The sequence below is a fragment of the Cucurbita pepo genome, unplaced genomic scaffold (genome assembly GCF_002806865.2).
Source record: "Cucurbita pepo subsp. pepo cultivar mu-cu-16 unplaced genomic scaffold, ASM280686v2 Cp4.1_scaffold000136, whole genome shotgun sequence".
NCBI lineage: Eukaryota > Viridiplantae > Streptophyta > Magnoliopsida > Cucurbitales > Cucurbitaceae > Cucurbita > Cucurbita pepo.
The window spans coordinates 161,171-173,615 of NW_019646437.1; the positions used below are offsets into that span (position 1 = coordinate 161,171).

At 35.8% G+C, this 12,445-nt stretch overlaps 1 non-coding gene across 1 annotated transcript; it reads right to left on the reverse strand.

Moving 5' to 3' along the window:
* Positions 1–11,216: 11,216 nt before the first annotated feature.
* On the reverse strand, positions 11,217–11,290 carry TRNAV-AAC. The gene has a single exon. It is a non-coding gene; the product is annotated as a tRNA-Val (tRNA).
* Positions 11,291–12,445: the final 1,155 nt, after the last annotated feature.

Consider the following 12,445-nt stretch of genomic DNA (forward strand, 5'->3'; position numbering starts at 1 on the left):
GCGCACTTGTGTCTATACTCCACAACAAAATGGAGTCGTAGAACGCAAGCATCGCCATATCCTAAATGTAGCTAGGTCTCTTCTTTTTCAGTCACAGGTTCCACTTAATTTTTGGGGAGAGTGCATTTTAACGGCTGTTTATCTTATAAATAGAACGCCATCACCATTATTATCTAACAAGACACCCTTTGAAGCACTCTACAAACGACCACCTACATTTCATCATCTTAAAGTTTTTGGTTGTAAATGTTATGCAACTATAGTACATCCTAAGCAAAAATTTGAACCTAGGGCAACTCCTTGTGTTTTCGTAGGATATCCTTGTGGTCATAAAGGTTACAAGTTGTATGACATGCAATCTCACAAATTCTTTATCAGCCGTGATGTCAAATTTTGTGAAGATGATTTTCCTTTTTCATCAGCTTCACAAACTTCGACATTAGCTCCTTCGACTCCTGTTGTACCACTTCATGATCCATCCTACTCAAACATCCATCCTCCACCTTCTATTCCTTCACCTCCTACTCCGTCGTCTCCTCCACCTTCTCCAGATTCGCCCACTAATTCCAATCCTATCCCACCTGATACATCAGCTCCACTTCGACGTTCTACTCGTACTAAACAGCCTCCAGCTTGGCATAAGGATTATGAGATGTCTTCTGGAGCCAATCATTTAACCTCTAGCTCAAGTCCCGGCACTGGCACCAGGTATCCCCTTCATCATTACCTTTCATTCTCTCGTTTTTCTCCTACTCAACGTGCTTTTCTAGCTCTTATTACATCCCAGACAGAACCTAAAACCTATGACGAGGCAGTTGGCGACCCGTTATGGCAGCAGGCTATGAATGATGAAATTGCAGCTTTGGAACGTAATCATACATGGTCTCTCGTTCCTCTACCACTTGGTCATAAAGCTATTGGTTGTCGTTGGGTGTACAAAATTAAATACAACTCTGATGGTTCTGTTGAACGTTATAAAGCTCGACTAGTAGCAAAGGGATACACTCAGGTTGAAGGTATTGATTACACAGAAACATTTTCCCCTACAGCGAAACTTACTACACTTCGTTGCTTACTCACTGTTGCTGCTGCTCGAAAATGGTTCACCCATCAGTTGGATGTTCAAAATGCCTTTCTCCATGGTAATCTAGACGAGGAAGTTTATATGTCTTTACCACCAGGTCTTCGCCGACAGGGGGAGAATACAGTATGTCGGCTCCATAAATCTCTTTATGGATTAAAACAGGCTTCTCGCAATTGGTTCTCCATATTTTCTACAACTATACAAAATGCAGGCTACACTCAGTCCAAAGCAGATTACTCTTTGTTTACTAAGAGTAAAGGTACTTCTTTCACTGCAGTTCTAATCTATGTTGATGATATTCTGTTGACAGGCAATGATCTCGAAGAAATTCAATATCTCAAGACTAGTTTACTCCAGAAATTTCTTATCAAAGATTTAGGAAATTTGAAATATTTTCTAGGCATTGAATTTTCTCGATCTAGAAAAGGAATTTTTATGTCTCAAAGGAAGTATGCTCTAGACATCCTTCAAGACACAGGTCTTACAGGAGCACGTCCAGACAAATTTCCTATGGAGCAAAATCTGAAACTTTCTTTAACTGAAGGAGAGAAGTTGAATGATCCAAGTAAATACAGACGGTTGATTGGCAGATTAATATATTTGACCGTCACTAGGCCTGACATAGCTTATTCAATTCGTATGCTTAGCCAATTTATGCATGAACCAAGAAAACCACATTGGGAGGCAGCTCTTCGAGTTCTGAGGTACATCAAAGGCACTCCTGGTCAAGGACTTCTACTGCCATCTGAAAACAATTTAAGATTACAGGCATATTGCGATTCTGACTGGGGTGGTTGTCGAACTTCCAGACGATCTATTTCTGGGTTCTGCATTTTCCTCGGAAATTCAATTATTTCTTGGAAGTCTAAAAAGCAGACTAATGTGTCCAGATCATCAGCAGAAGCCGAGTATCGAGCTATGACAAATACTTGTTCAAAGTTAACTTGGTTAAGATACATTCTTCAAGACTTGAATGTTCCACTGTTCGAACCAGCATTATTATATTGTGATAATCAAGCAGCATTATTATATTGTGATAATCAAGCAGCATTACATATAGCAGCCAATCCAGTTTTTCACAAACGTACGAAACACATTGAAATAGATTGTCATATAGTTCGAGAAAAGTTACAAGCTGGAATCATCAAACCGTGTTATGTTTCGACCAAAATGCAATTGGCAGATGTTTTTACTAAAGCTTTGGAAGACAACAATTTGACTTTTTGAAGGACAAGTTGGGTGTGATCGACATACAAACTTGAGGGGGAGTATTAAGAGGATATTTTGAAGATATATTTTAATAATCAGTTAGAATATATTTGAGATATTTAGGGAGTTGGTTAGTATAGATTTGATTGACCGTATATTTTATTTATTTACAAGATTTAGTTAGTTATATATATATATTTTTTTCTATTTTTAGGTATTAGTTGATAGTTTGTATCCTATTTAAACGTGGTAAAGTGAATGAAGATCATACTTTCGATCTCAATTCTATTTCTATTTCTCATTCTTAACACACACCCATGTCCTAAAGTAACACTACACACGCCTAATCATGCTAAGACATGAAGTTTGCTAAGTACCACTCAAGCAATAGGAACCAAGGATAAGATTTAAGAATAAAAACTAAGGACAAGAACATGACCAAGAATAAGTGTGGTATCCTAGCATATCTTAAGAACATGTTAAGAGCTTACAAGTAGATTACTTACTGAGTCTTTATAGTCACTCCATGTTTTCCATGATTTTTAGGTAGTTAAGGAGGTAGGCGAGGTCCGGAGTGGACTCTGGACCAAGTGTCATAGACAAGTCTCACTCATAATCTTGAACATTGTTTTGTTTTAATGTTTTTGTGTTTGTTCCTTATTTTATAATTTAGACTACTTATGTATGAATTCTATTTTGATATAACGTAAAAGTATTGTATATTATGTTTGAAATTCTCTTTGTTTTTATTTTGCAAAAAAAAAAATTCGTTTTTCACCATGAAGTTGACCGTAGATATGACATATAATTGATTGGCTGAGTTACCCATGGGTACCCATGAGATGATAGATATGAAGAAGAAAAGAACTTTCTGCTTCATTATAGGCTTAAGAGAGGATATCGTGCAAGGGTCAGTGGTGGCCCATGCCTCAAGCAACTACGCCACAACCCTCAAAGCTGTCACCTTACTAGACATGTATAAACAACAACCAAAAATGGGGGAGCAGGCTAGTCAGAGCACAAAAGAAAGTCCTCAAACAAAAACCACCACAACAAGAGGCTGAAGGACATAACTCCATGCCAAAAATGTCAAAAAACTTCCTGATCGAAAATGTAGGGTAGGAACCAACGCCTGCTTTAACTGTGGCAAGGGAGGCCACCGGTTCTTTGAATGGCCACACCGAAGAAATCAGGACAACAGACAAGCATGCCACACCAAGAGAGACAACACCAAAATCAGAACCAGATGGGCCAAGGGGCCGGTTTTGTCCTTTGAAATTTCGTAAAGATGCAAACTCGAGCAAAAAGTGTCACGCATTCCAAGTAAGTGGCACCTCAGAATTTTGAATTTATCTATGCTCATAGTATGCATCAAAGTATGATATAAGAAGCATGTTATAGAAATTTGAACATGAAATGAGTTGGTTTGATGTATGTAAGATCACGTTAAGCGTTATGATACACGTTTATCGAAGAATGAACTGTGGGGCTATGATATGACCGAAATTGAGAGCATACCTTTAGTATGATATAAAACATGTTATAGGGAGCTGCTTATAAATGTTTCAGCATACAATGAGCTGAGATGACACATGTTACTATGTATGTTACTGAAACGCGTACGCATTATCTTAAAAACTGAAATTGATGACTAAGTATCCATGTTTAGATCGCTATATGCTATATCTCTATTTTCTATGTTTATGATGTATGTGGTTGTAGAGGGACGATTAGGGGTTCGCCAACTTGATTGTGTTAATATAATGCATGCGGAAGCAATTTGGATCTTAGACACTTTTAGAATCTCAATTATAGTAAATAACTAGTATGTTCATAAGTATTAAAACTTAATGAGTTTGAATACTAACATTTTGTAGTTCAAATTTCTTTTTCCTCGCGAACCGGTTTCGAACCACCACTAGTGTCTTCTCCACTATCCTCCGGCCTTAAAACGGGATTGTGGAATCCAGTGAGTGACTAAATTTGGGAGAGATTTTGTATATATGAAGAGAGTGTTTGTGAGAGGTTTTTCTCAAGGTTTTTCACCAAGAAGACCTTTCATGTACCATGATCACTCTGTTTATAGAGTCATGTTTGCATGTTCATGCAAATTTGAGATCACCAAATTTTGACACTCAAAATTCCACTCAAACTTGTGGGGGTTTATTTGACGAGCATGCCAGTTTGGTTAAACCAAAATTTGACACCTCAAAATTCCACTAACATGGATTTTTCCATTAAATGAAGTCAACATTTTGACTTTCTTCATTTTAATTCAACAATTAATTTAAATAATGAATTTCAAATTAAAGTAAAATTAAATGATTAATTAAACTATTGAATTAATATTTAATATTAATTCAAATGCCAATCCCAATCAATTCCGACACATAATTGATTAAATTTAAATATCTCAAATTCTCTCTTTTTGTTTAATTCGTAAATAAAACAAAAATGCGGTTAAATATATCGTATATATGTAGCGCATATTCCCTAATTTGAATTCGAACACTTCGAACTCACTCGTCACACTGTTCTATGGTTTAGTCCGATATGAGCTAGCAGAGGGACCTAATGGACCTATAGATCATGGGCTCCAACGATCCAAGATTAACCGGTTAAACTCATTAACCTTGTTAACCAACATTCGTTAACTACTAGGACACTCCACTATAGCCTAGTAGTTGCACTCCCCTCACTATAGATATATTTCTGTCCATTTGATATAACCATGATTAGTAAGTCGATCCTTCACAGGTTGTTCGTAACTAGAGCTGGGTCAATTTACCGTTTTACCCCTGAAGTTACTTCTTGTTCCTTATGTCTCACTGATCCTCTAATGAACAATTGGTTTGTGGTCCAACCAGTAAACCGAATCCCTCTCAGGCCAATGAGAGGGTGGGGCCCCTTGTTCAAGACCTGGAGTCAGTGCTTAAGGGAACTACCTTTCTTCTATCCCTAAAAGTGGGTAGGAGTGAATTCCATCTTGCACCCCACGTCCCCAGCCATTCACCCAGTCTTACCCCTGAAATGGGAGGCCTATTGAGTCGGCGAACTAGAGCCACTCTCACCCATGCAAATCTAAGGATAATTCCGAATAAACAGGAGTTCATGGTTAGCTCAGGATTAAAACCGAGTTACCTAGGTTATCGAATGAAAAGAAAATCAGTCTCAACAGTAAACGACATTATAAAGTGAGAGTGGTTTTCTTCATGGTCCGATCTTATGCAATACTCATTGCATAGGACGCCCCCACTCACATGTCTCCACATGTACAATTTAGTGATCACATTGTTTATATCATATACAAAAGTGAGCCGCATCTATAGTGTCCCTAGAATAAGGCACTCAGTCTTATCCTTATACTATAGATCATTTTGACTATATACTTGAACTTGATCCACTCTTATGTCTCTACATATAGTTCAAGTAATCATACTATAGTCAGAGTGTTCTTAGTTTATTGGATTTAGATTAATGATCGTAAAGTTCACTTTATTCAATAAACAATCTTTACTGAATAAACAACAATAATAACTTTATTGAAAATAGAATATGATTTTTTTTACCAACTATGAGTTTTAGGACATAAAACTCAACACAACTAACCTCTAATCGTGAATNAAGTTCACTTTATTCAATAAACAATCTTTACTGAATAAACAACAATAATAACTTTATTGAAAATAGAATATGATTTTTTTTACCAACTATGAGTTTTAGGACATAAAACTCAACACAACTAACCTCTAATCGTGAATCTGATTCGATTTTCAGGGCTCCAGATAACCATATAACTGGCTTGTGATATTTTATGACTTGTGACTGTACCTTGTGTGGACTACTGTGAAGTTTGCTAGTTAGTTTCTTGCAGTGAGCTTGTCACGAGTGGCAAGGTTCAACAGTTGTACCTTACGAGTTGGTTATGATTATTGTTCATGCATGTGAGTTATGCGATTATACGAGGACGATAGGGGTGTTGCAAATGCTTTAGTTGCTATTTTTATGTTTTAGTTCTTGAATATCAGATCATTGATGTGATCTTATGCCGATATTAGATCACTGATATGATCTTATGCCACATTCTTTGTTTTGATATGATCTTATGCCGCATTCTTTGTTTTGGCATGATGTTCTTCCTTCTTTTAGGATTTTATTTTTATCTTCTATTAAGCATTGTACTGACTATAAATATAGTCATTTTTCACCTAATAAAACACTGAATTTTCTTCCTTATGCAAACTTATCTTTATTAAATTTATCATTTGGTATAAGAGCCTTGTCTTTTTCAGCTGCAGCTAAAGATGACTACTGAAGGTAGCTTTGTTCAGCCAGCAACACCAAAATTTGTTGGTCACTATGATCATTGGAGCATGTTAATGGATAACTTTTTTCGCTCTAAAGAATATTGACAAGTAATTAAGTCTGGGATTTCTACTGTAGCATATTATGCTGATTACTCAGATGAATAGAAGAAGGAGGTAGCAGATCATAAATTGAAAGACTTAAGAGCTAAGAACTATCTTTTCCAGGCCATGATCGCTCAATTCTTGAGACTATTTTGGATAAAGAAAGTTTGAAAGGAATTTGAGATTCCATGAAGAAAAAATTCCAAGGAAATACAAAGGTGAAACGAGCACAACTACAAGCTCTACGCAAGGACTTTGAGACCCTTCATAGGAAGGAAGGTGAGACTTTTTTTTATTTCTTTTCTTGTACTCTCGCCATTGCTAATAAAATGTGTTTTCATGGTGAAGAGATGAGTGTTGTTAGCATTATTGAGAAAATTCTACTGTCCGTGACCTCAAAGTTTGATTACGTGGCTTGCTCCATTGAAGAATCAAACGATTTGTACATCATGATCATTGATAAATTGCATAGTAGTCTACTGGTAAATGAACAACATATGAAAAGACATACTATGGAAGAGCAGACATTGAAGATCACTCTTGACAGCAGTACAGGGAGAACAAATCGTGGAGGTGACACATTTTGAGGTAGAGGAGGAGGCGTGGGAGACCAGGTTTTAACAAAACTCCTCTCGAGTGTTTTTATTGTCATGACCTTGGTCATTTTCAATATGAATGTCCCAAGAAGAATAAGAGAAAGGAATCACAAGCTCATTTTGTTGAAACTTCTGAACTTCTGCTTCTCATGGCATATGTTGAAGAGATGGTAGAACAAAACAAGGACTCAACAGGTTGTTTGTCTGAAATTGAAGCTTCAGAAACTGTAACAACAAAAGAATTGCTTCTTATGGCACATGTTGAAAAAGCAACAAACGAAACCGCATGGCTCATAGATTCAGCCTGGAGCAACCACATGTGTGGATATAAAGAATTCTTTTCAGAACTAGATGAAGAACTAGATGAAGGCTTTCGCAAGTCTGTAATGATGGTGTTAATGTGACACATGCGGAAGTAATTTGGATCTTAGGCACTCTAAGTACATCAATTATAGTAAATTAGATAGTATGTTCAAAAGCATTAAAACTCAAGGAGTTTGAGTACTAACCTTTTGTAGTTCAAATTCCTTTTTCCTCACGAACCGGTTTCAAACCGTCACTAGTGTCTTCCCTACTATTCTCCGATCTTAGACCGGGATTGTGGAATCTGGTGAGTGACTAAACTTGGAAGGAATTTAATATAAGTGAAGAGAGAGTTTTGAGGAATTTTCTCAAAGTTTTTCCAAGAAAAGAATATTTCTATATGCAATTACTCCATGTATAGAGTCATATTTGCATGTTGATGCAAATTTGAGATTACCAAATTTTGACACTCAAAATTTCACTCAAATTTGTGGTATTATGTGATAAGCACTTAAGTTTGAGTTAACCAAATTTTGACAATCAAAATTCCACTCAAATTTGTAGATTAGGGGGGCAAACATGCAAGTTTGGTTAAACCATAGATTGACACTCAATATTCCACTAACTTAAACGTGATTTTTCCATTATGTGAATGAACATTTTGACTTTCCCTATTTTAATTCAAACATTAATTTAAATAATTAATTTCAAATTAAAATAATATTAAAGGATTAATTAAACAATTTAATTAATATTTAACATTAAATTAAATGCCAATCCCAATCATTTCCGACACACATGGATTATGAATCCCTATTTATAATTAAAATATTTAAATCTTATTTAAATATCTTCAATTCTCTCTTTTTGTTAATTCGTAATTAATACAAAATATGGTTAAATATATCGTATATATTTATCGCATATTCCCTAATTTTTAATTCGAACTCCCTCGTCACACTGTTCTAAGGCTTAGTCCGATATGAGCTAGCAAGGGGACCTAATGGACCTACAGATCATGGGCTCCAACGATCCAAAATTAATCGGCTAAACTCATTAACCTTATTAACCAACATTCGTTAACTACCAGGACTCTCCATTATAGCCTAGTAGTTGCACTTCCCTCACTATAGATATATTTATGTTCATTTGATATAACCATGATTAGTAAGTCGATCCTTCACAGGTTGTTCGTAAATAGAGTTGGGACAATTTACTGTTTTACCCTTGAAGTTACTTCTTGTTCCTTAAGTTCCACTGATCCTCTAATGAACAATTGGTTTGTGGTCCAACCACCAAACCGAATCCCTCTCAGGCCAATGAGAGGGTGGAGCCCCTTGTTCAAGACTTGGAGCCAGTACTCAAGGGAACAACCTTTCTACTATCCCTAAAAAGTGGTTAAGAGTGAATTCTATTTTGCATCCTATGTCCCTAGTTATTAACCCAGTCTTACCCCTGAAATTGGAGGCTTATTGAGTTGGCGAACAGTCTGTTGGACCAATCAACCTAGACCTCTGATACTAAGTTTAGTTCATAAATTTCTTGGCTACTCAAGCAAATAACGTGCTCACAATTATTCCACCCTAGTCCTTATTGATTCGTATAGGTATTTCTTCAATAAAAGTCCAAACAACTAATTATAGGAGTGAATTCCATTTTGCTTCTTATTTTCGTAGTTATTAACCCAATCTTACCCCTGAAATAGGAGGCTTATTGAGTTGGCCAATGGTCTGTTCGACCAATCAACCTACACCTCTAATACCAAGTTTAGTTCATAAATTTTACCAAGTTTAGTTCATAAATTTCTTGGCTAAATCAAGCATACAACGTGCTCACAATCTCACAATCATTCCACCCTTGTCCTTGTTGATTTGTACAGGTATTTCTTCAATAAAAGTCCAAACAATTAATTACATGCTCAATGTATGTTCGAGGGCACGGTTCCCGGGCTTATCAAGCTCTAAGGCTCTTAAACTTTATCGTAGAAGTCTAAAATGATTCCGAATTATAATATAAAAATAAAAATAAAAATTGCAAAGATGGCGTCGCCCAAACTTGAACTGGAGACCTTCAATGTGTTAGACTAACGTGATAACCAACTACACCACGACAAGTTGGAAGCCTCCTCAGAAGGTCAGCCAAACTATAGAGTTAAGCCAAAACTTCCTAGAACCTAGAGAAAAGTCCGTGGAAACCTACAAGGAACGGGATGCGATGAGAGCCTACAAGTAGGCTACTTACCGAGTACTTTTTTACTCACTACATTTTAGATTTCTTTTTCAGGTATTTGCTAACTTTTGCTCGAGGTGGGTGAGTGTCTGAGTGCTGCATTGTCACTTGAGGGTCGTTTATGAGTGTCAACTCGGTCTGTGTACTTTGAGTTTTTTATATTTTGTTCAAAACAGTACCCCGAACCCTTTCTTCGATTGTAAAAAGCCTTTAACAACACATGTTTGAATTGCCTTTCAATTTGTTCTAGTCGAGGTATTGTTTGATTTTAAGTTGCATTATCTGAATGTTTAATTTAATTTTACATTTATGTTTATTTTCCTTTCACTTTTTTATTTTCGTCACATCTTGAGATTTGAAGCCTAAAAAATCAGGTAACGAAAGACTCAATGACTCTTGGTCTAGCGAAAATCAAGCACGAAGGCTCTTAAACTTCTCAAGATGGCATCGCCCACACTTGAACTAGAGACCTTCAATGTGTTAGACTGACGTGATAACCAACTACATCACAACACCATTAAAAGCCTCCCGAGAAAGTGAGCCAAACTATAGAGTTAAGCCCAAACTTCCTAAAGCCTAGAGAAAAGCCTATGGAAATCTACCTGTTACTGGATATGCGATGAGAGCCTACAAGTAGGCTGTACCGAGTACTTTTTTACTCACTGCATTTTAGATTTCTTTTCTAGGTCTTCGCTAACTATCGCTCGAGGTAGGGGAGCGTTTAAGAGCTGCATTGTCATTTGAGGGTCGTTTATGAGTGTCGACCCGGTCTGTGTACTTTGAGTCATTTATATTTCGTTCGAAACAGTACCCCAAACTCTTTCTCCGTTTGTAACAACCCTTTAACAACACATATTTGCATTGTCTTTCAATTTTTTCTAGAAGAAGTATTGTTTGATTTTAAGTTGCATTATCCGAATGAATTTAATTTTACTTTTATGTTTATTTTCCTTTCTCTTTATTATGTTCGTCACGATTTGAGATTTGAAGCCCCGAAAATCACGTAACGAAAGACTCAATGACTCTTGGTCTAGCGAAAACAATCTATTGGACCAATCAACCTAGACCTCTGATACTAAGTTTAGTTCATAAATTTCTTAGCTAAATCAAGCATATAACGTGCTTACAATCATTTGACCCTAGTCCTTGTTGATTCGTATTGGTATTTTTTCAATAAAAGTCCAAACAATTAATTACATGCTCAATGTGTGTTCGAGGGCACGGTTCTCGGACTTATCAAGCTCTAAGGCTCTTAAACTTCGTCGTAGGGGTCTAAAATGAATCAATGTGTGTTTGAGGGCACGATTCCCAGGCTTATAAAGCTCTAAGGCTCTTAAACTTGCTCTGGAGGTCTAAATATAAAAATAAAAATAAAAATTGCACAAATAGCGTCGCCCAGACTTGAACTAGAGACCTTTAGTATGTTAGACTGACGTGATAACCAACTACACCACGACACCGTTGGAAGCCTCCCCAGAAGGTCAGCCAAACTATAGAGTTAAGCTCAAACTTCCAAAAGCCTAGAGAAAAGCTCGTGGAAACCTACCAGGAACTGGATGCGATGAGAGCCTACAAATAGGCTGCTTACCGAGTACTTTTTTACTCACTGCATTTTAGAATTCTTTTTCAGGTCTTCGCTAACTGTTGCTCGAGGTGGGTGAGTGTCTGAGTGCTGCATTGTCACTTGAGGGTCGTTTATGAGTGTCGACCCTGTCTGTGTACTTTGGGTCTTTTATATTTTGTTTAAAACAGTACCCCGAACCTTTTCTCCGTTTGTAACAAACCTTTAACAACACATGTTTGCATTGCCTTTCAATTTGTTCTAGTCGAGGTGTTTTTGATTTTAAGTTGCATTATCTAAATGTTTTAACAACACATGTTTGCATTGCCTTTCAATTACTTTTATGTTTATTTGTCATTTTCGTTAGTTTAAAGGTGCATTTACACTCCACCAACGGGGCGGGGCGGGGGGATGAAATTTACCATCTAACAAATGATTCATATTATTTATATAATAAATATACAAATATTTTGCATAAAAAAAGATATTATTTTGGTTAAAAAAATAATAAATTTGATATTATTTCATGTAAAAAAATATAATAAAAATATGTTTTAAGTAAAAATATCAAATGTTTGTTCCTACTACAAACTTCTTATAACAAATTTTCATCTAACACATATAAATTATTATAATTTTTTTAAATACTAATTTATATTAAGATCTTAATATTATATGTATAAATTTATATAATACAAATACAAACTTAAAATCGTATGTTTATAAAACAATAAACTTAAAATCTCATGTTCGCACAACAAACTTAAAATCACTCGTTCCTAGAACAAATTAAAATCTCATGTTCTAAAATTCACTGTTCGCACAACAAACTTAAATTGTTCGTAAAATAAACTTAAAACAATCTGTTCATAAACAAACTTAAAATCATCTGTTCATAGAACAAATTTAAAATCTACTGTTCCTAAAACAACAAGCTTAAAATCTCATGTTGGTTTGCCTGTTCATCTAACAAACTTAAAATCTTCCGTTGTAGAACAACAAACTTAAAATCTATTATTCGTACATTAAATACACACATTTATTAATATGCTAA